This window comes from Colobus angolensis, unplaced genomic scaffold, assembly GCF_000951035.1.
Source record: "Colobus angolensis palliatus isolate OR3802 unplaced genomic scaffold, Cang.pa_1.0 Scaffold120, whole genome shotgun sequence".
Lineage (NCBI taxonomy): Eukaryota > Metazoa > Chordata > Mammalia > Primates > Cercopithecidae > Colobus > Colobus angolensis.
The window spans coordinates 1747532-1757708 of record NW_012113142.1 but is presented as its reverse complement, the minus strand read 5'-3'; the positions used below and the strand labels follow the sequence as shown (position 1 = coordinate 1757708).

Genomic DNA, 10177 nt, shown 5'->3' with positions numbered 1-10177 from the left:
TGGCCCCAGCGCCCAGCAGATCGCGGCGGTCAGCGGGGAGGTGAGAGCGCCTGTGGGGCGGGGGCATCTCCCAGAGGGGCTGGGGCTGGGTGGAAGCTCAGGCCTCCCCAGCACCCCCGTGGTCTGCAGGCTGCCCGGAGCAGAGGGGCAGTGTGGGGGGACGGCGAGGGTGTCTGTCCGGGGGTGCTAGGTGCCCAGGGAGCAGAGATGAGGGACGTTCATTTCACTGAGAAGGATGGAGACAGTGAGGACTCTTTGGAGTCATGGGCAGGACTCCCCTGGACATAAATGACCATGGCCTGGTCCATGAGGGTGCCAGAGAGGCCCCCCAACTGCAGTCCCACTGAGGAGAAGGACCTGCTCCCCAGGGAAGGGAGGACCGATGCAGGGACCCCTTGGAGATGCTGGTCACTGGCCCGGGTGGAGGGAGCAGGCCCCCACCTGGATGCTGGGCCTCTGTCCAGCAGGAGGTGCTGGCCCAGGGGACAGCCTGGCCCCTTTCCCGGCTGCCCAAATGCCCCTAGGGAGGCAGGAGCTGGCAAGGAGAACTGGGTCTCACAGGATGGCATTTACACTTGCACTGGGAAGAGGATGGAGGACACAGAAGAGAAAATAGCTACTAGGAATTTGGGAGGGGTTCTCTGTGCACACACCCCTCCCCACAGATGCCCAGAGAGAGTTTCTAGGGCCCAGAGTTAGCCCTGCCCCAGAGTGAATTCCTGGTAAAGAGGAGAGCTGAGAAAAGACGCAACCTCTGCCTTGCCTCCGCCTCCCCCTCCCTTCCAGGGCTCCTGCCTGGACAGTGTTGAAGCCTCCTGCAGTTCCTACTCCTGACAGCAATCCATTGTGGGGAGAAATTTAGGGGGAGGAAGGGAAGGTTGCACCAAGGTCTGACCTGGTACTTCAATGCCTGTGTCCTATCCCAGCCACAACTTCTTGCTGCCCTAAGACCTCACTCACCCTAGCATCAGGGGGCTTGGGCTGGTCTTTTGTCCCATGGCAAGAGAAATGGCAGGTGCTGGGCTTTGATGGAGAGATGTGCACAAGTTCCTCTGTCCAGGGGGCATCTTAAGGTCATGGCCTCGGTTTGTTCCAGCTTCTTCCTCAGCCAAAAATAGGACCCAGCTGGCTAGGAAATTGTTCCCACACAACACTAGCTTTCTGGTTCCTTAACTTTATGCCCCATCCCACTCTCCTGTGGGGTGGAGGAGGTATTCTTGAAGAGTGACTGAAGAGTCAACTGGGTTTTAAGAGGTAGGGGTATGTGGGTTGGGAGTCATGGACTCCGATGTCAGAAAGACATAGAATCAAATCTAGGTTATGTGACCTCAGGTAAGTCATTGACCTTTCTGAGTCTGTTTTCAATCTGTAAGACAGGTGTAGTGTTAACAATGTCTACTTTGCTGTTGAAAGAAATAATCTGGATAAGGGGATGGGAGATGACTTTTATGGTATAAAATGCTGGGTGAGTGTAAGTAAATAGGAGACAAGTAAGAATTTCTTAAAGAAGAGCTGGATAAATGTGGAAGAGTGTTCGGTGATATTTGAAGCACATTTTTCTGTTCCCGGAGGAGATGAACAGTGGTTGAGAGCCTCATACCAAGCTCCATGCTGGGCACAATGCAACGGTTGACTCAGCTAATCCTCACAGAAGCTTCACAAGGAAGGCATCATTGTCCCTATTTCATAGCTGATAAATGAGGCTTGAGTGACTTTCCCAAGGTCATGAAGCCACTTGTGCTGTCCTCCTGGAGGCGGGAGAGTTACTGATGACCTGTCCCATCCTCTGTTTATCAAGGCCCAGTTCAATGACAGCATCTTGATTTATGATGCCAGCTTTACAGGTGGGGAGCCTGAGTGAGATGGGTGAGGGCGTACAGTGTAGTTAGGAGGTGACTCCCGCAAGGTCACTGGGATACTTGGAGGTAGAATGTGACTTGAACTGGACAGCGGGGTGCCTCCACCCCTGTCACACCTACCAAAGAGGGGGTCTGGGTCTGACAGTCCCATCTGCTCACTTCTGCACCCGCTTTGCACCTCCTCTGCCTCCCAACCTCTTGCTGACCTCTGCAAGCCAGTGACTGCCCCTTCCTTTCTTAGTGGTTCACCCTCACCTCCTGAGATGGTCCATGGCCAGGAGCAGCTACTAGCGCCACTGGGGTCAGCCTCCCTTCCTGACTTTTCTCCCTCCTCTGCCCACATTTTATTGTCTCCCAGGGACAAAATCATAGCTCTTCCTATCTCAGAAGCCTGCCAGAGGCACCGATGGGGAGGTTAGAGGAGCCCAGCCCCTCTTTCTTCACTCCTACACATACACTGAGCCTCTGCCCGTGGTCCTGTAACTTCATATACATGATCTCATCTCATCCTCACATAACCTGGAGACAAAGGTGCTGCTGTCTGCCTTTCACACAGGAGCAAAACAAGGCCTGAAGGTGTGATGGGATTTTCCCAAGGTCACAGAGCAAGGTCGTGGTGCAACCCAAACCCACTGCCTCAGGACCCCAAGGTGACTTCCACAACACCACTCTGCCCCCAGTTCTCCAGGCTTCCCAGGGCGAGAATCAGCCCAGGCACTGTAGGCCAGTGAGTGTTGGAGGTGTGGGTGGCATGTGGTGAAGGCAACTGAAGGACTCTTGAACAGGAGTCCAAGGACCTTCTTTCTGGCCCTATCTCTGATCGTGGCTCCCTGTATGACCTTGAATGTGTCCCTTCCCATCTCTTGGCTTCAGTGTCCCCAACACTAAAATGATGGGGTTTAACGCCAGGTGCAGTGGCTCACACCTGTAATCCTAACACTTTGGGAGGCCAAGGCAGGAGGATCCCTTGAGGCCAGGAGTTCAAGACCAGCCTGGGCAACATAGCAAGACCCCATCTCTACAAAAAATTATAAAAAGAAAGCTGCCCTCCTCTGAACATCACTTCTCCCAGCTCCTTTCTTCTCACTCAGCCTCCTGCCCCTCAGTGAGTCCCCACTCCTGATCCCCTCTCCCCTCATGGAACCCTCCCCCATCTCTCATCACCCCCCCGCCCAACTCCTTCACTGAGCCCAGGTGTTGAACTGAGTAGAAACTTTGCCTCCATTTCTTGCAGTCCCTTCCACTCAGCCTGGACTTATTTCCACACTGACCCAGTCCCTCAGCAGGGCTTGCCTCCTCTCTCTCTCTCTTTTTTTTCATTTGTTTGTTTTCTTTTGATACAGAGTCTCACTCTGTCACCCAGGCTGGAGTGCAGTGGCGCAATCTCAGCTCACTCAACCTCTGCCTCCTGGGTTCAAATGATTCTCCTGCCTCAGCCTCCCAAGTAGCTGGGACTACAGGTGTGTGCCACCACGCCCAGCTAATTTTTGTAGTTTTAGTAGAGATGGGGTTTTGCGATGTTGGCCAAGCTGCTCTCAAACTCCTGACCTCAGGTGATCCTCCCGCCTCAGCCTCCCAAAATGTTAGGATTACAGGCGTGAGCCACTGTGCCCAGCCATGCCTCCTGTCTTTACAACACCAGCTGCAAACTCTCCTATTTTCCCCACAATTCCATGAATAAGCCTCAATCACCTCACCTCTGTTGCTTCCCTAGTCCCATGCCTGTGGTCCTTGGGGGCCTCGTGGGCTCTGGTGAACAACCCTGGGAGGTGTGTGAAAGACATCTTCGGTGTCCCTGCAGCTCACCTCAAATTCTCAGCCAGAAAGGACTCTAATCTTGGTTTAACCAAAGAGTCCTGGGAGCTGTAGGTGGGCCACTGGGTCTGTCTAAGCCCTATTTTCCCCCCCTTTAATTAAGACCCAAGACTGTAGGTGACTTGGGATAGGTGAATTTGAAATCTCAGCTCCAATAAATCAAAGCTTGAAACACTGGAGGTGACTTCAACCTCTAATGATGGAACCGCAGGCTTCCTGACATACAGATTTATAGGGCAGAGAGATGTTTAAATCTTTGGACTGACAGGGCCTTCATGTGTGGGAGGTCATCTGGTCAAAACCCATTTTTTAAAAATTTTTTGAGAGAGGGGCTCAATCTGTTGCCCAGGCTGTAGTGCAGTGGCACAATCACAGCTCACTGCAGCCTCGACCTGCTGGGGTCTAGTGATCCTCCCTCCTCAGCCTCCTGAATAGCGAGGACTACAGGCACGTACAACCACACCCAGCAATTATTATTATGTCTTTTAGAGATGGGGTCTCACTATGTTGCTTTGGCTTCCAAAAGTGCTAGAATTAGAGGCATGAGCCACCACATCCAAGAACAGCTTTTGAAGAATGGAGAAGAATCGGATGAGGGGAAGGGAAGGCGTTTGGGGGGGCAGAGTGAGGGGGAGTGGGTTCAGAGGAGAAAGGGATTGGAGAGAGACAGAGAGAGAGAGAGAAAGAAAGAAAGAGAGAGAGAGAAAGAGAGAGAGAGCAGGAGGAGCGGGATGCCCAGGAGAACAGAGGGGTTTATGACAGGGAAGGGCTTGTTACCAACAATTACAGACCCTCCCTCACCCAGCCTAGGCCTTCACTGCGGCTTAGCACCTGCTGATACCTCTGGCGTGCTGCCCCTCTGCCCTCTTCTGGGTCATGAGTGCAGGAAGGCGACATCCCCATCCCAGACGCTCAGCCCTTTTGGCCCCGTGCCATCTAGAATAGGGCTCTCAGAGGGCCTGGGTGGGTGAGCCAGGTTCAGGCTGCCTCACTGACTGTTAGCCTAGAAGACAGGCCCCTGGGGCCATGTGTACCTTGGCTCCAGAGCAGTCCTCGCCCTCCAAGGACTCCTCCAGAGCCTAAAGCCTCTGGCCTGTCCTTCTGCAGCGCCGCTTCCTCGGCAGCCAGCCTGGCCTCAGCCTCCTGCCGCCCCCGCCCTGGCCTCCTGCCCACTGCAGAGGCTGCTGTGCCAGCGGAAGCTGACGGACGGTGCCACAGCTCCCTTAGCATCCTGCCAGGGCCTCTGAGGGCTGTGAGGAGGCCTGGCCCAGTTACCTGGACCCCAGGGTCCAGGGGTCTTCCTCAGCTGAGCCCCCTCCTAGTCCAGCACTCCCTCCTCACCACCATTTCCCAGGACTTTCCAGGACAGAGACAGGTAAAAGCAAGTTGTACTGAATTGTTTTGATTCTAAGAATGGCATATCTTCAGCCTAGGCAACATAGCAAGACCTCGGCTCACTAAAAAAAAATAAAAATAAAAAGTTAGCCATGTATTGTGGCCCATGCCTGTAGTCCCAGCTGCTTGGGAGGCTGAGGTGGGAGGACTGCTTGAGTCTAGGAGTTCAAGGCTATAGTGAACTATGATTGCACAACTACACTCCAGCCTGGGCAACAGAGTGGGACTCCATCTTAAAAGAAGAAAACACACAAACACACACACACACACAAACACACACACACACACACAGAGAATGACACATCTTCATTGTGCAAGTCTTGGGAAATACAGAAACCAAGGAGAAAATAGAAATTATCAGTAGTCCCACCACCCAGAGACAACCACTTTGAATACGGTATGGTATTTCCTTGCAGGCTTTTTTCCATGTGTCCACAGGTACATAGAGTTAAATAATCAGGAACATGCTGCAGGAGAGAGTCTGTTACTGTTTTTACTCTACCGTGAGCATTCTCTGGTGTCTTTAAAGACTCTTTAGGGCCAGGCTTAGTGGCTCACCCTTGTAATCCCAGCACTTTGGGAAGCCAAGACAGGAGGATCGCTTGAGCCCAGCAGTTTGAGACCAGCCTGGGAAACATAGTGAAACCCCATCTCTACCTAAATACATAAATAAATAAATAAAAATTAGCCAGGCTTGGTGGTGCACATATGTAGTCCCAGCTACTCAGGAGGCTGAGGTAGGAGGATTGCTGGAGCCCAGGAGTTCAAGGCTGCAGTGAGCTGAGATTGCTCCACTGCACTCCAGCCTGGGCGACAGAGCGGGACTCTGTCTCAATAAAGAAATAAATAAATATTCTTCCAAAACCATATTTTTAATAGCCTTATAAAGGCTGGGCATGGGTGGAGCTGAGAGCTTCAGAGAGAGTCTCTCCCCTGCCCTGCCCCTGCTTTGCCCTGGGTGGGCACAGCTTTGGGGTCTGCGCATGTGAATTTCCCCTGGTGAAAATAACTTTATGGCCTGGGATAGGTCAGACAGAAAGTAAGGCACGCCCCTCTGCCAGGGATTGAGGTGAGGATTTACCAGAACTGCTAGGAAAGGAGGACATGAGAGTATCATACATCCCTGGCGGGGTGGGCTCAGGGGACGGCGAGGGCTTGGATCCAACAAGACCGCAGAAGAAAGCACCCAGAACTGGAATCAGGTGGCTCCCAATCTCCTGGACCCTGATTTCGCTGGCCTCCAACCTCCACCCTTTTTCTCTTCTGTAAAATGGACATAATGATACTTGCCTCCAGGTGATACTAGAAATGACTCAGGTCCTGGGTTTGAAAACACCCTGGGGCCAGGTGTGGTGGCTCATGCCTGTAATACCAGAACTTTGGGAGGCCAAGGTGGGAGGATCACTTGAGCCCAGGAGTTGACGACCAATCTGGGCAACATAATAAGACCCCATCTCTACAAAAAAACAGAAAAAAAAGAAAGAAAGAAAAAGGAAAAATTAAGCCAGGCACGGTGGCTCACGCCTGTAATCCCAGCACTTTGGGAGGCCGAGGTGGGCAGATCACTTGAGGCCAGGAGTTCGAGACCAGCCTGGCCACCATGGCGAAATCCCATCTCTACTAAAAATGCAAAAATTAGCCAGGCCTGGTGGGCGGGTGCCTGTAATCCCAGCTACTCAGGAGGTTGAGGCACGAGAATCACTTGAACCTGGGAAGTGGAAATTGCAGTGAGCCAAGATCACGCCACTGCACTCCATCCTGGGTGCACAGTAAGAAGACCCTGTTGAAAGAAAGCAAGAAGGAAAGAAAGAAAAGAAAGGAAAGGAAGGAAGGAAGGAGAGAAAAAGAAAAAATTAGCCAGGCATGGTGGTGTGCACCTGTAGACCCAGCTACTCAGGAGGCTGAGGCAAGAGGATCACTTGAGCCCGGAAAGTCAAGGCTGCAACAAGCTATGATTGCACCACTACACTCCAGCCTGAGTGACAGAGCAAGATCCTGTCTCCAAAAAAGCACCCCAGGAAGGGTAAAATCCAGTGCATTTCTGCTAGGTTAAGGTCACCCTTTGAGTGGGTGAGACTATACAATTGACATTTACTGAGAGCCTCCTGTTTTCTGGGCACAGCACGAGGCCTAAGGACATAGAGGTGAATCAGACTCTGCCTCTGATCTTGAGGAACTTCTGGATCGGTGGAAAGGAAGGCAGTCATGAAAACTGATGACCACTGAGGTTCTGCTAGAACTAAGTCGTCCAAAGTGATATGGAGAGTCAGAGGAGGCTTCTGGGAGAGGGGACATTTCAGTTGGGCCTCAAAGAATGACAGGGGAAGTGCCAGAGAGGGCAGAGGATTGGCACTCCAGAGAGCATCATGGGCAATGGCACAGAGGTATGAAACCTCCTGGCTGGATTCAGGGGATAGAGAGTTACCTAATGTGGCCATAGGACAGGACAGAGGGTGGGTTGATAATAGAAGGCAGCCCAGTGGGAGTGGTTGGCTTTAAAGAGTTGGAATTTTTTTGTTTGTTTGTGTTTGTTTTTATTTGTTTGTTTGTTTGTTTTTGAGACAGGGTCTCACCATCAGCTAGGCTAGAGGGCAATGGTGAGATCATAGCTCACTGCAGCCTCCAACTCCTGGGCTCAAGATATTCTCTTGCCTCAGTGGCTGGGATGACATGCATGTGCCACCACACCCAACTAATTTTTTAATGTTTTTGTAGAGACGAGGTCTCCCTGTGTTGCCCAGGCTGGTCTCAAATGCCTGGCCTCAAGCGATCCTCCCATCTCAGCCTCTCAAAGTGCTGGGATTACAGGCATAAGCCGCTGCACCCAGTCAAGACCTGGAAATCTATTCATAAAGGAATGACAACCATAAGCTCCGGAGCAATGCCATAAAATGCTCAGTTTTGCACTTCAGGGAGCCCCCTCTGGCTGCAATGGGGTAGGAGGCAGAGAGGGAGAGAAAGAGACCAAGAGCAGAGAGGTCAGGGAGGTGTCTGTCTGCCTATTTATCAGGAGGTGACGGTACCACTGAAATGGGGTATAGGATACCAGAGACGTGCCTCTGGGAGCTGGGCAACCTGCCCCCTACACCCATCTCTAGCTGTGGCACAGCCCTTGTTATCAGAGTGCCCCAGGTCAGAGGAGTGGGCTTTAAGACTGGCAGAACCTCCAAGCCACCCCTTCTCCCATCAGGGCCCCAGAGGGGGCTTCTGGGGAGGCGGGAAAGCTGGCACATTCAGGGGGTCCTTCCTGGGGGAAGCCCTGTCTTCCCTCTCTGTCAGGCCCTATCTGACACATATGTTTTGGTCCTTGCGACCCATCCATCATTCTCCCCAGAACACCTCTCTCTTCCCTGCCTCTCAAATGCTCTCTTCTCTCTCCTGCTCTTCAGACGTCAGAAAGCAGAGATGGTCATTCATTCACTCATTCATTCATCACACAGCAGCAGCTCCTCCCCACTTAAAAGCTGCATGAACACATTGTCATCTCCAAGCCCTGTGCTAGGCACTAGGTAACGGGAGGAGGAGCAGGAGCTGGGCAAGCGGCTTGCACCTGTGGTCCCAGATACTTGGGAGGCTGGGACACGAGGATTGCTTGAATCTGGGGATTTGAGGCGGTAGTGCACTATGATCACACCTGTAAATAGCCCCTGCACTCCAGCCTGGGCAACATAGTGAGATCCCATCTCTCAAAAAAATGGGAGGAGCAGGACAGTCATTGAGCCCCAGCAGCCCTGGATAATTTTTTTTTTTTTTTTTTTTGAGATGGAGTCTCACTCTGTCACCCAGGCTGGAATGCAGTGGCTTGATCTCGACTCACTGCGACCTCCACCTCCCAGGTTCAAGCGATTCTCCTGCCTCAGCCTCCCGAGTAGCTGGGACTACAGGCTCCTGCCACTATGCCCGGCTAATTTTTTTTCTTTCTTTTTTGTACTTTTAATAGAGATGGGGTTTCAACATATTGGGCAGGCTGGTTTCGAACTCCTGACCTTGTAATCTGCCCACCTCAGCCTCCTAAAGTGCTGGGATTACAGGCATGAGCCACTGTGCCCAGCCAAGAATGTTTTTTAGATGGACTAGGGGTTATGTAGTAGCATTCCAAGGGCTACCGGGACACCAGTGTGGGAAAGGACTGCCTGACCTGGTTGACTTTGGTTAACTTTTGAGCTGGCCTCACAGATGGAGCTCATAGAAAAAACGCAGGTTTGCCAGGCGGAGGCACAAGGAGACAGGGTGTTTTTGGCAGGAGCAGAGAGGAGGAGGTAAGAGCACCAGGCACTTGGTGAACAGCGTGGCTGGAGTGCCAAGGTCTGGGCGGAGGAGCGAAAGCCCGGGCTGGAAGACAGGGGCCTCACTGTAGGGGGTGGGGGGGTCTTAGTGCCAGGGGAGGCAGCCTAGCCTTTTTTCCATGGACAGCAGATAATGCCAGGAATGTTCCCGGTAGGTAAGTGCACGGCCAGAGCTGTTCCAGGAAGGTCACCCTGAAAAGCGGGTGTGATTTGTACAGATGGAGACAACAGGGGGCCTGTGGTGTGTTTTCAGGACATGGGTCATATGGCCTGGGACCTTTCCTCTCCTCTCAGTGGCTCAGCCCAACCTGGACACCCAGAACAACTTCAGCCATGGTTCCTAGGTGCAGAGGTACCTGCCCCAGTATTTCTGGAACAGTCCATGAAAAGCAGATTCCCAGGACCCACCCAAAACAACTGATTCCAAATCTGAGTGTGGGGTCTAGGAGTCTGAGTTGTATTATTATTATTATTGCTATTACTATTACTATTATTATTATTAGAGACTGGGTCTCACTCTCTTGTCCAGGCTGGAGTGCAGTGGCGCAGTCATGGTTCACCGCAGCTTCCAACTCCTAGGCTCAAGCAACGCTCCTGCCTTAGCTTCCTGAGTAGCTGGCACTACAGGCACATGTCACCATGCCCAGATAATTTTTTTAATGTTTTTTGTAGAGACAGAGTCTCTACAAAACACAGCCTGTTGCCCAGGCTGATCTTGAACTCCTGACCTCGAGTGATCCTCCCACCTCGACCTCCGAAAGTGCTGGGATTACAAGTGTGAGCCACTGCACTCAGATGAGGTCTGCTTTTTTTTTTTTTTTT

At 52.2% G+C, this 10177-nt stretch overlaps 1 protein-coding gene across 1 annotated transcript in view; it reads left to right on the top strand.

Moving 5' to 3' along the window:
- The first annotated feature begins 6 nt into the window (after window positions 1–6).
- SRRM3 (serine/arginine repetitive matrix 3) overlaps window positions 7–10177 on the top strand; it is a 91048-nt gene continuing 80877 nt past the window's right edge. Inside the window, exon 1 of the mRNA XM_011930838.1 lies at window positions 7–40. The gene's annotated coding sequence lies outside the window, so the exon portion shown is untranslated. The remainder of the gene's footprint in view (window positions 41–10177) is intronic.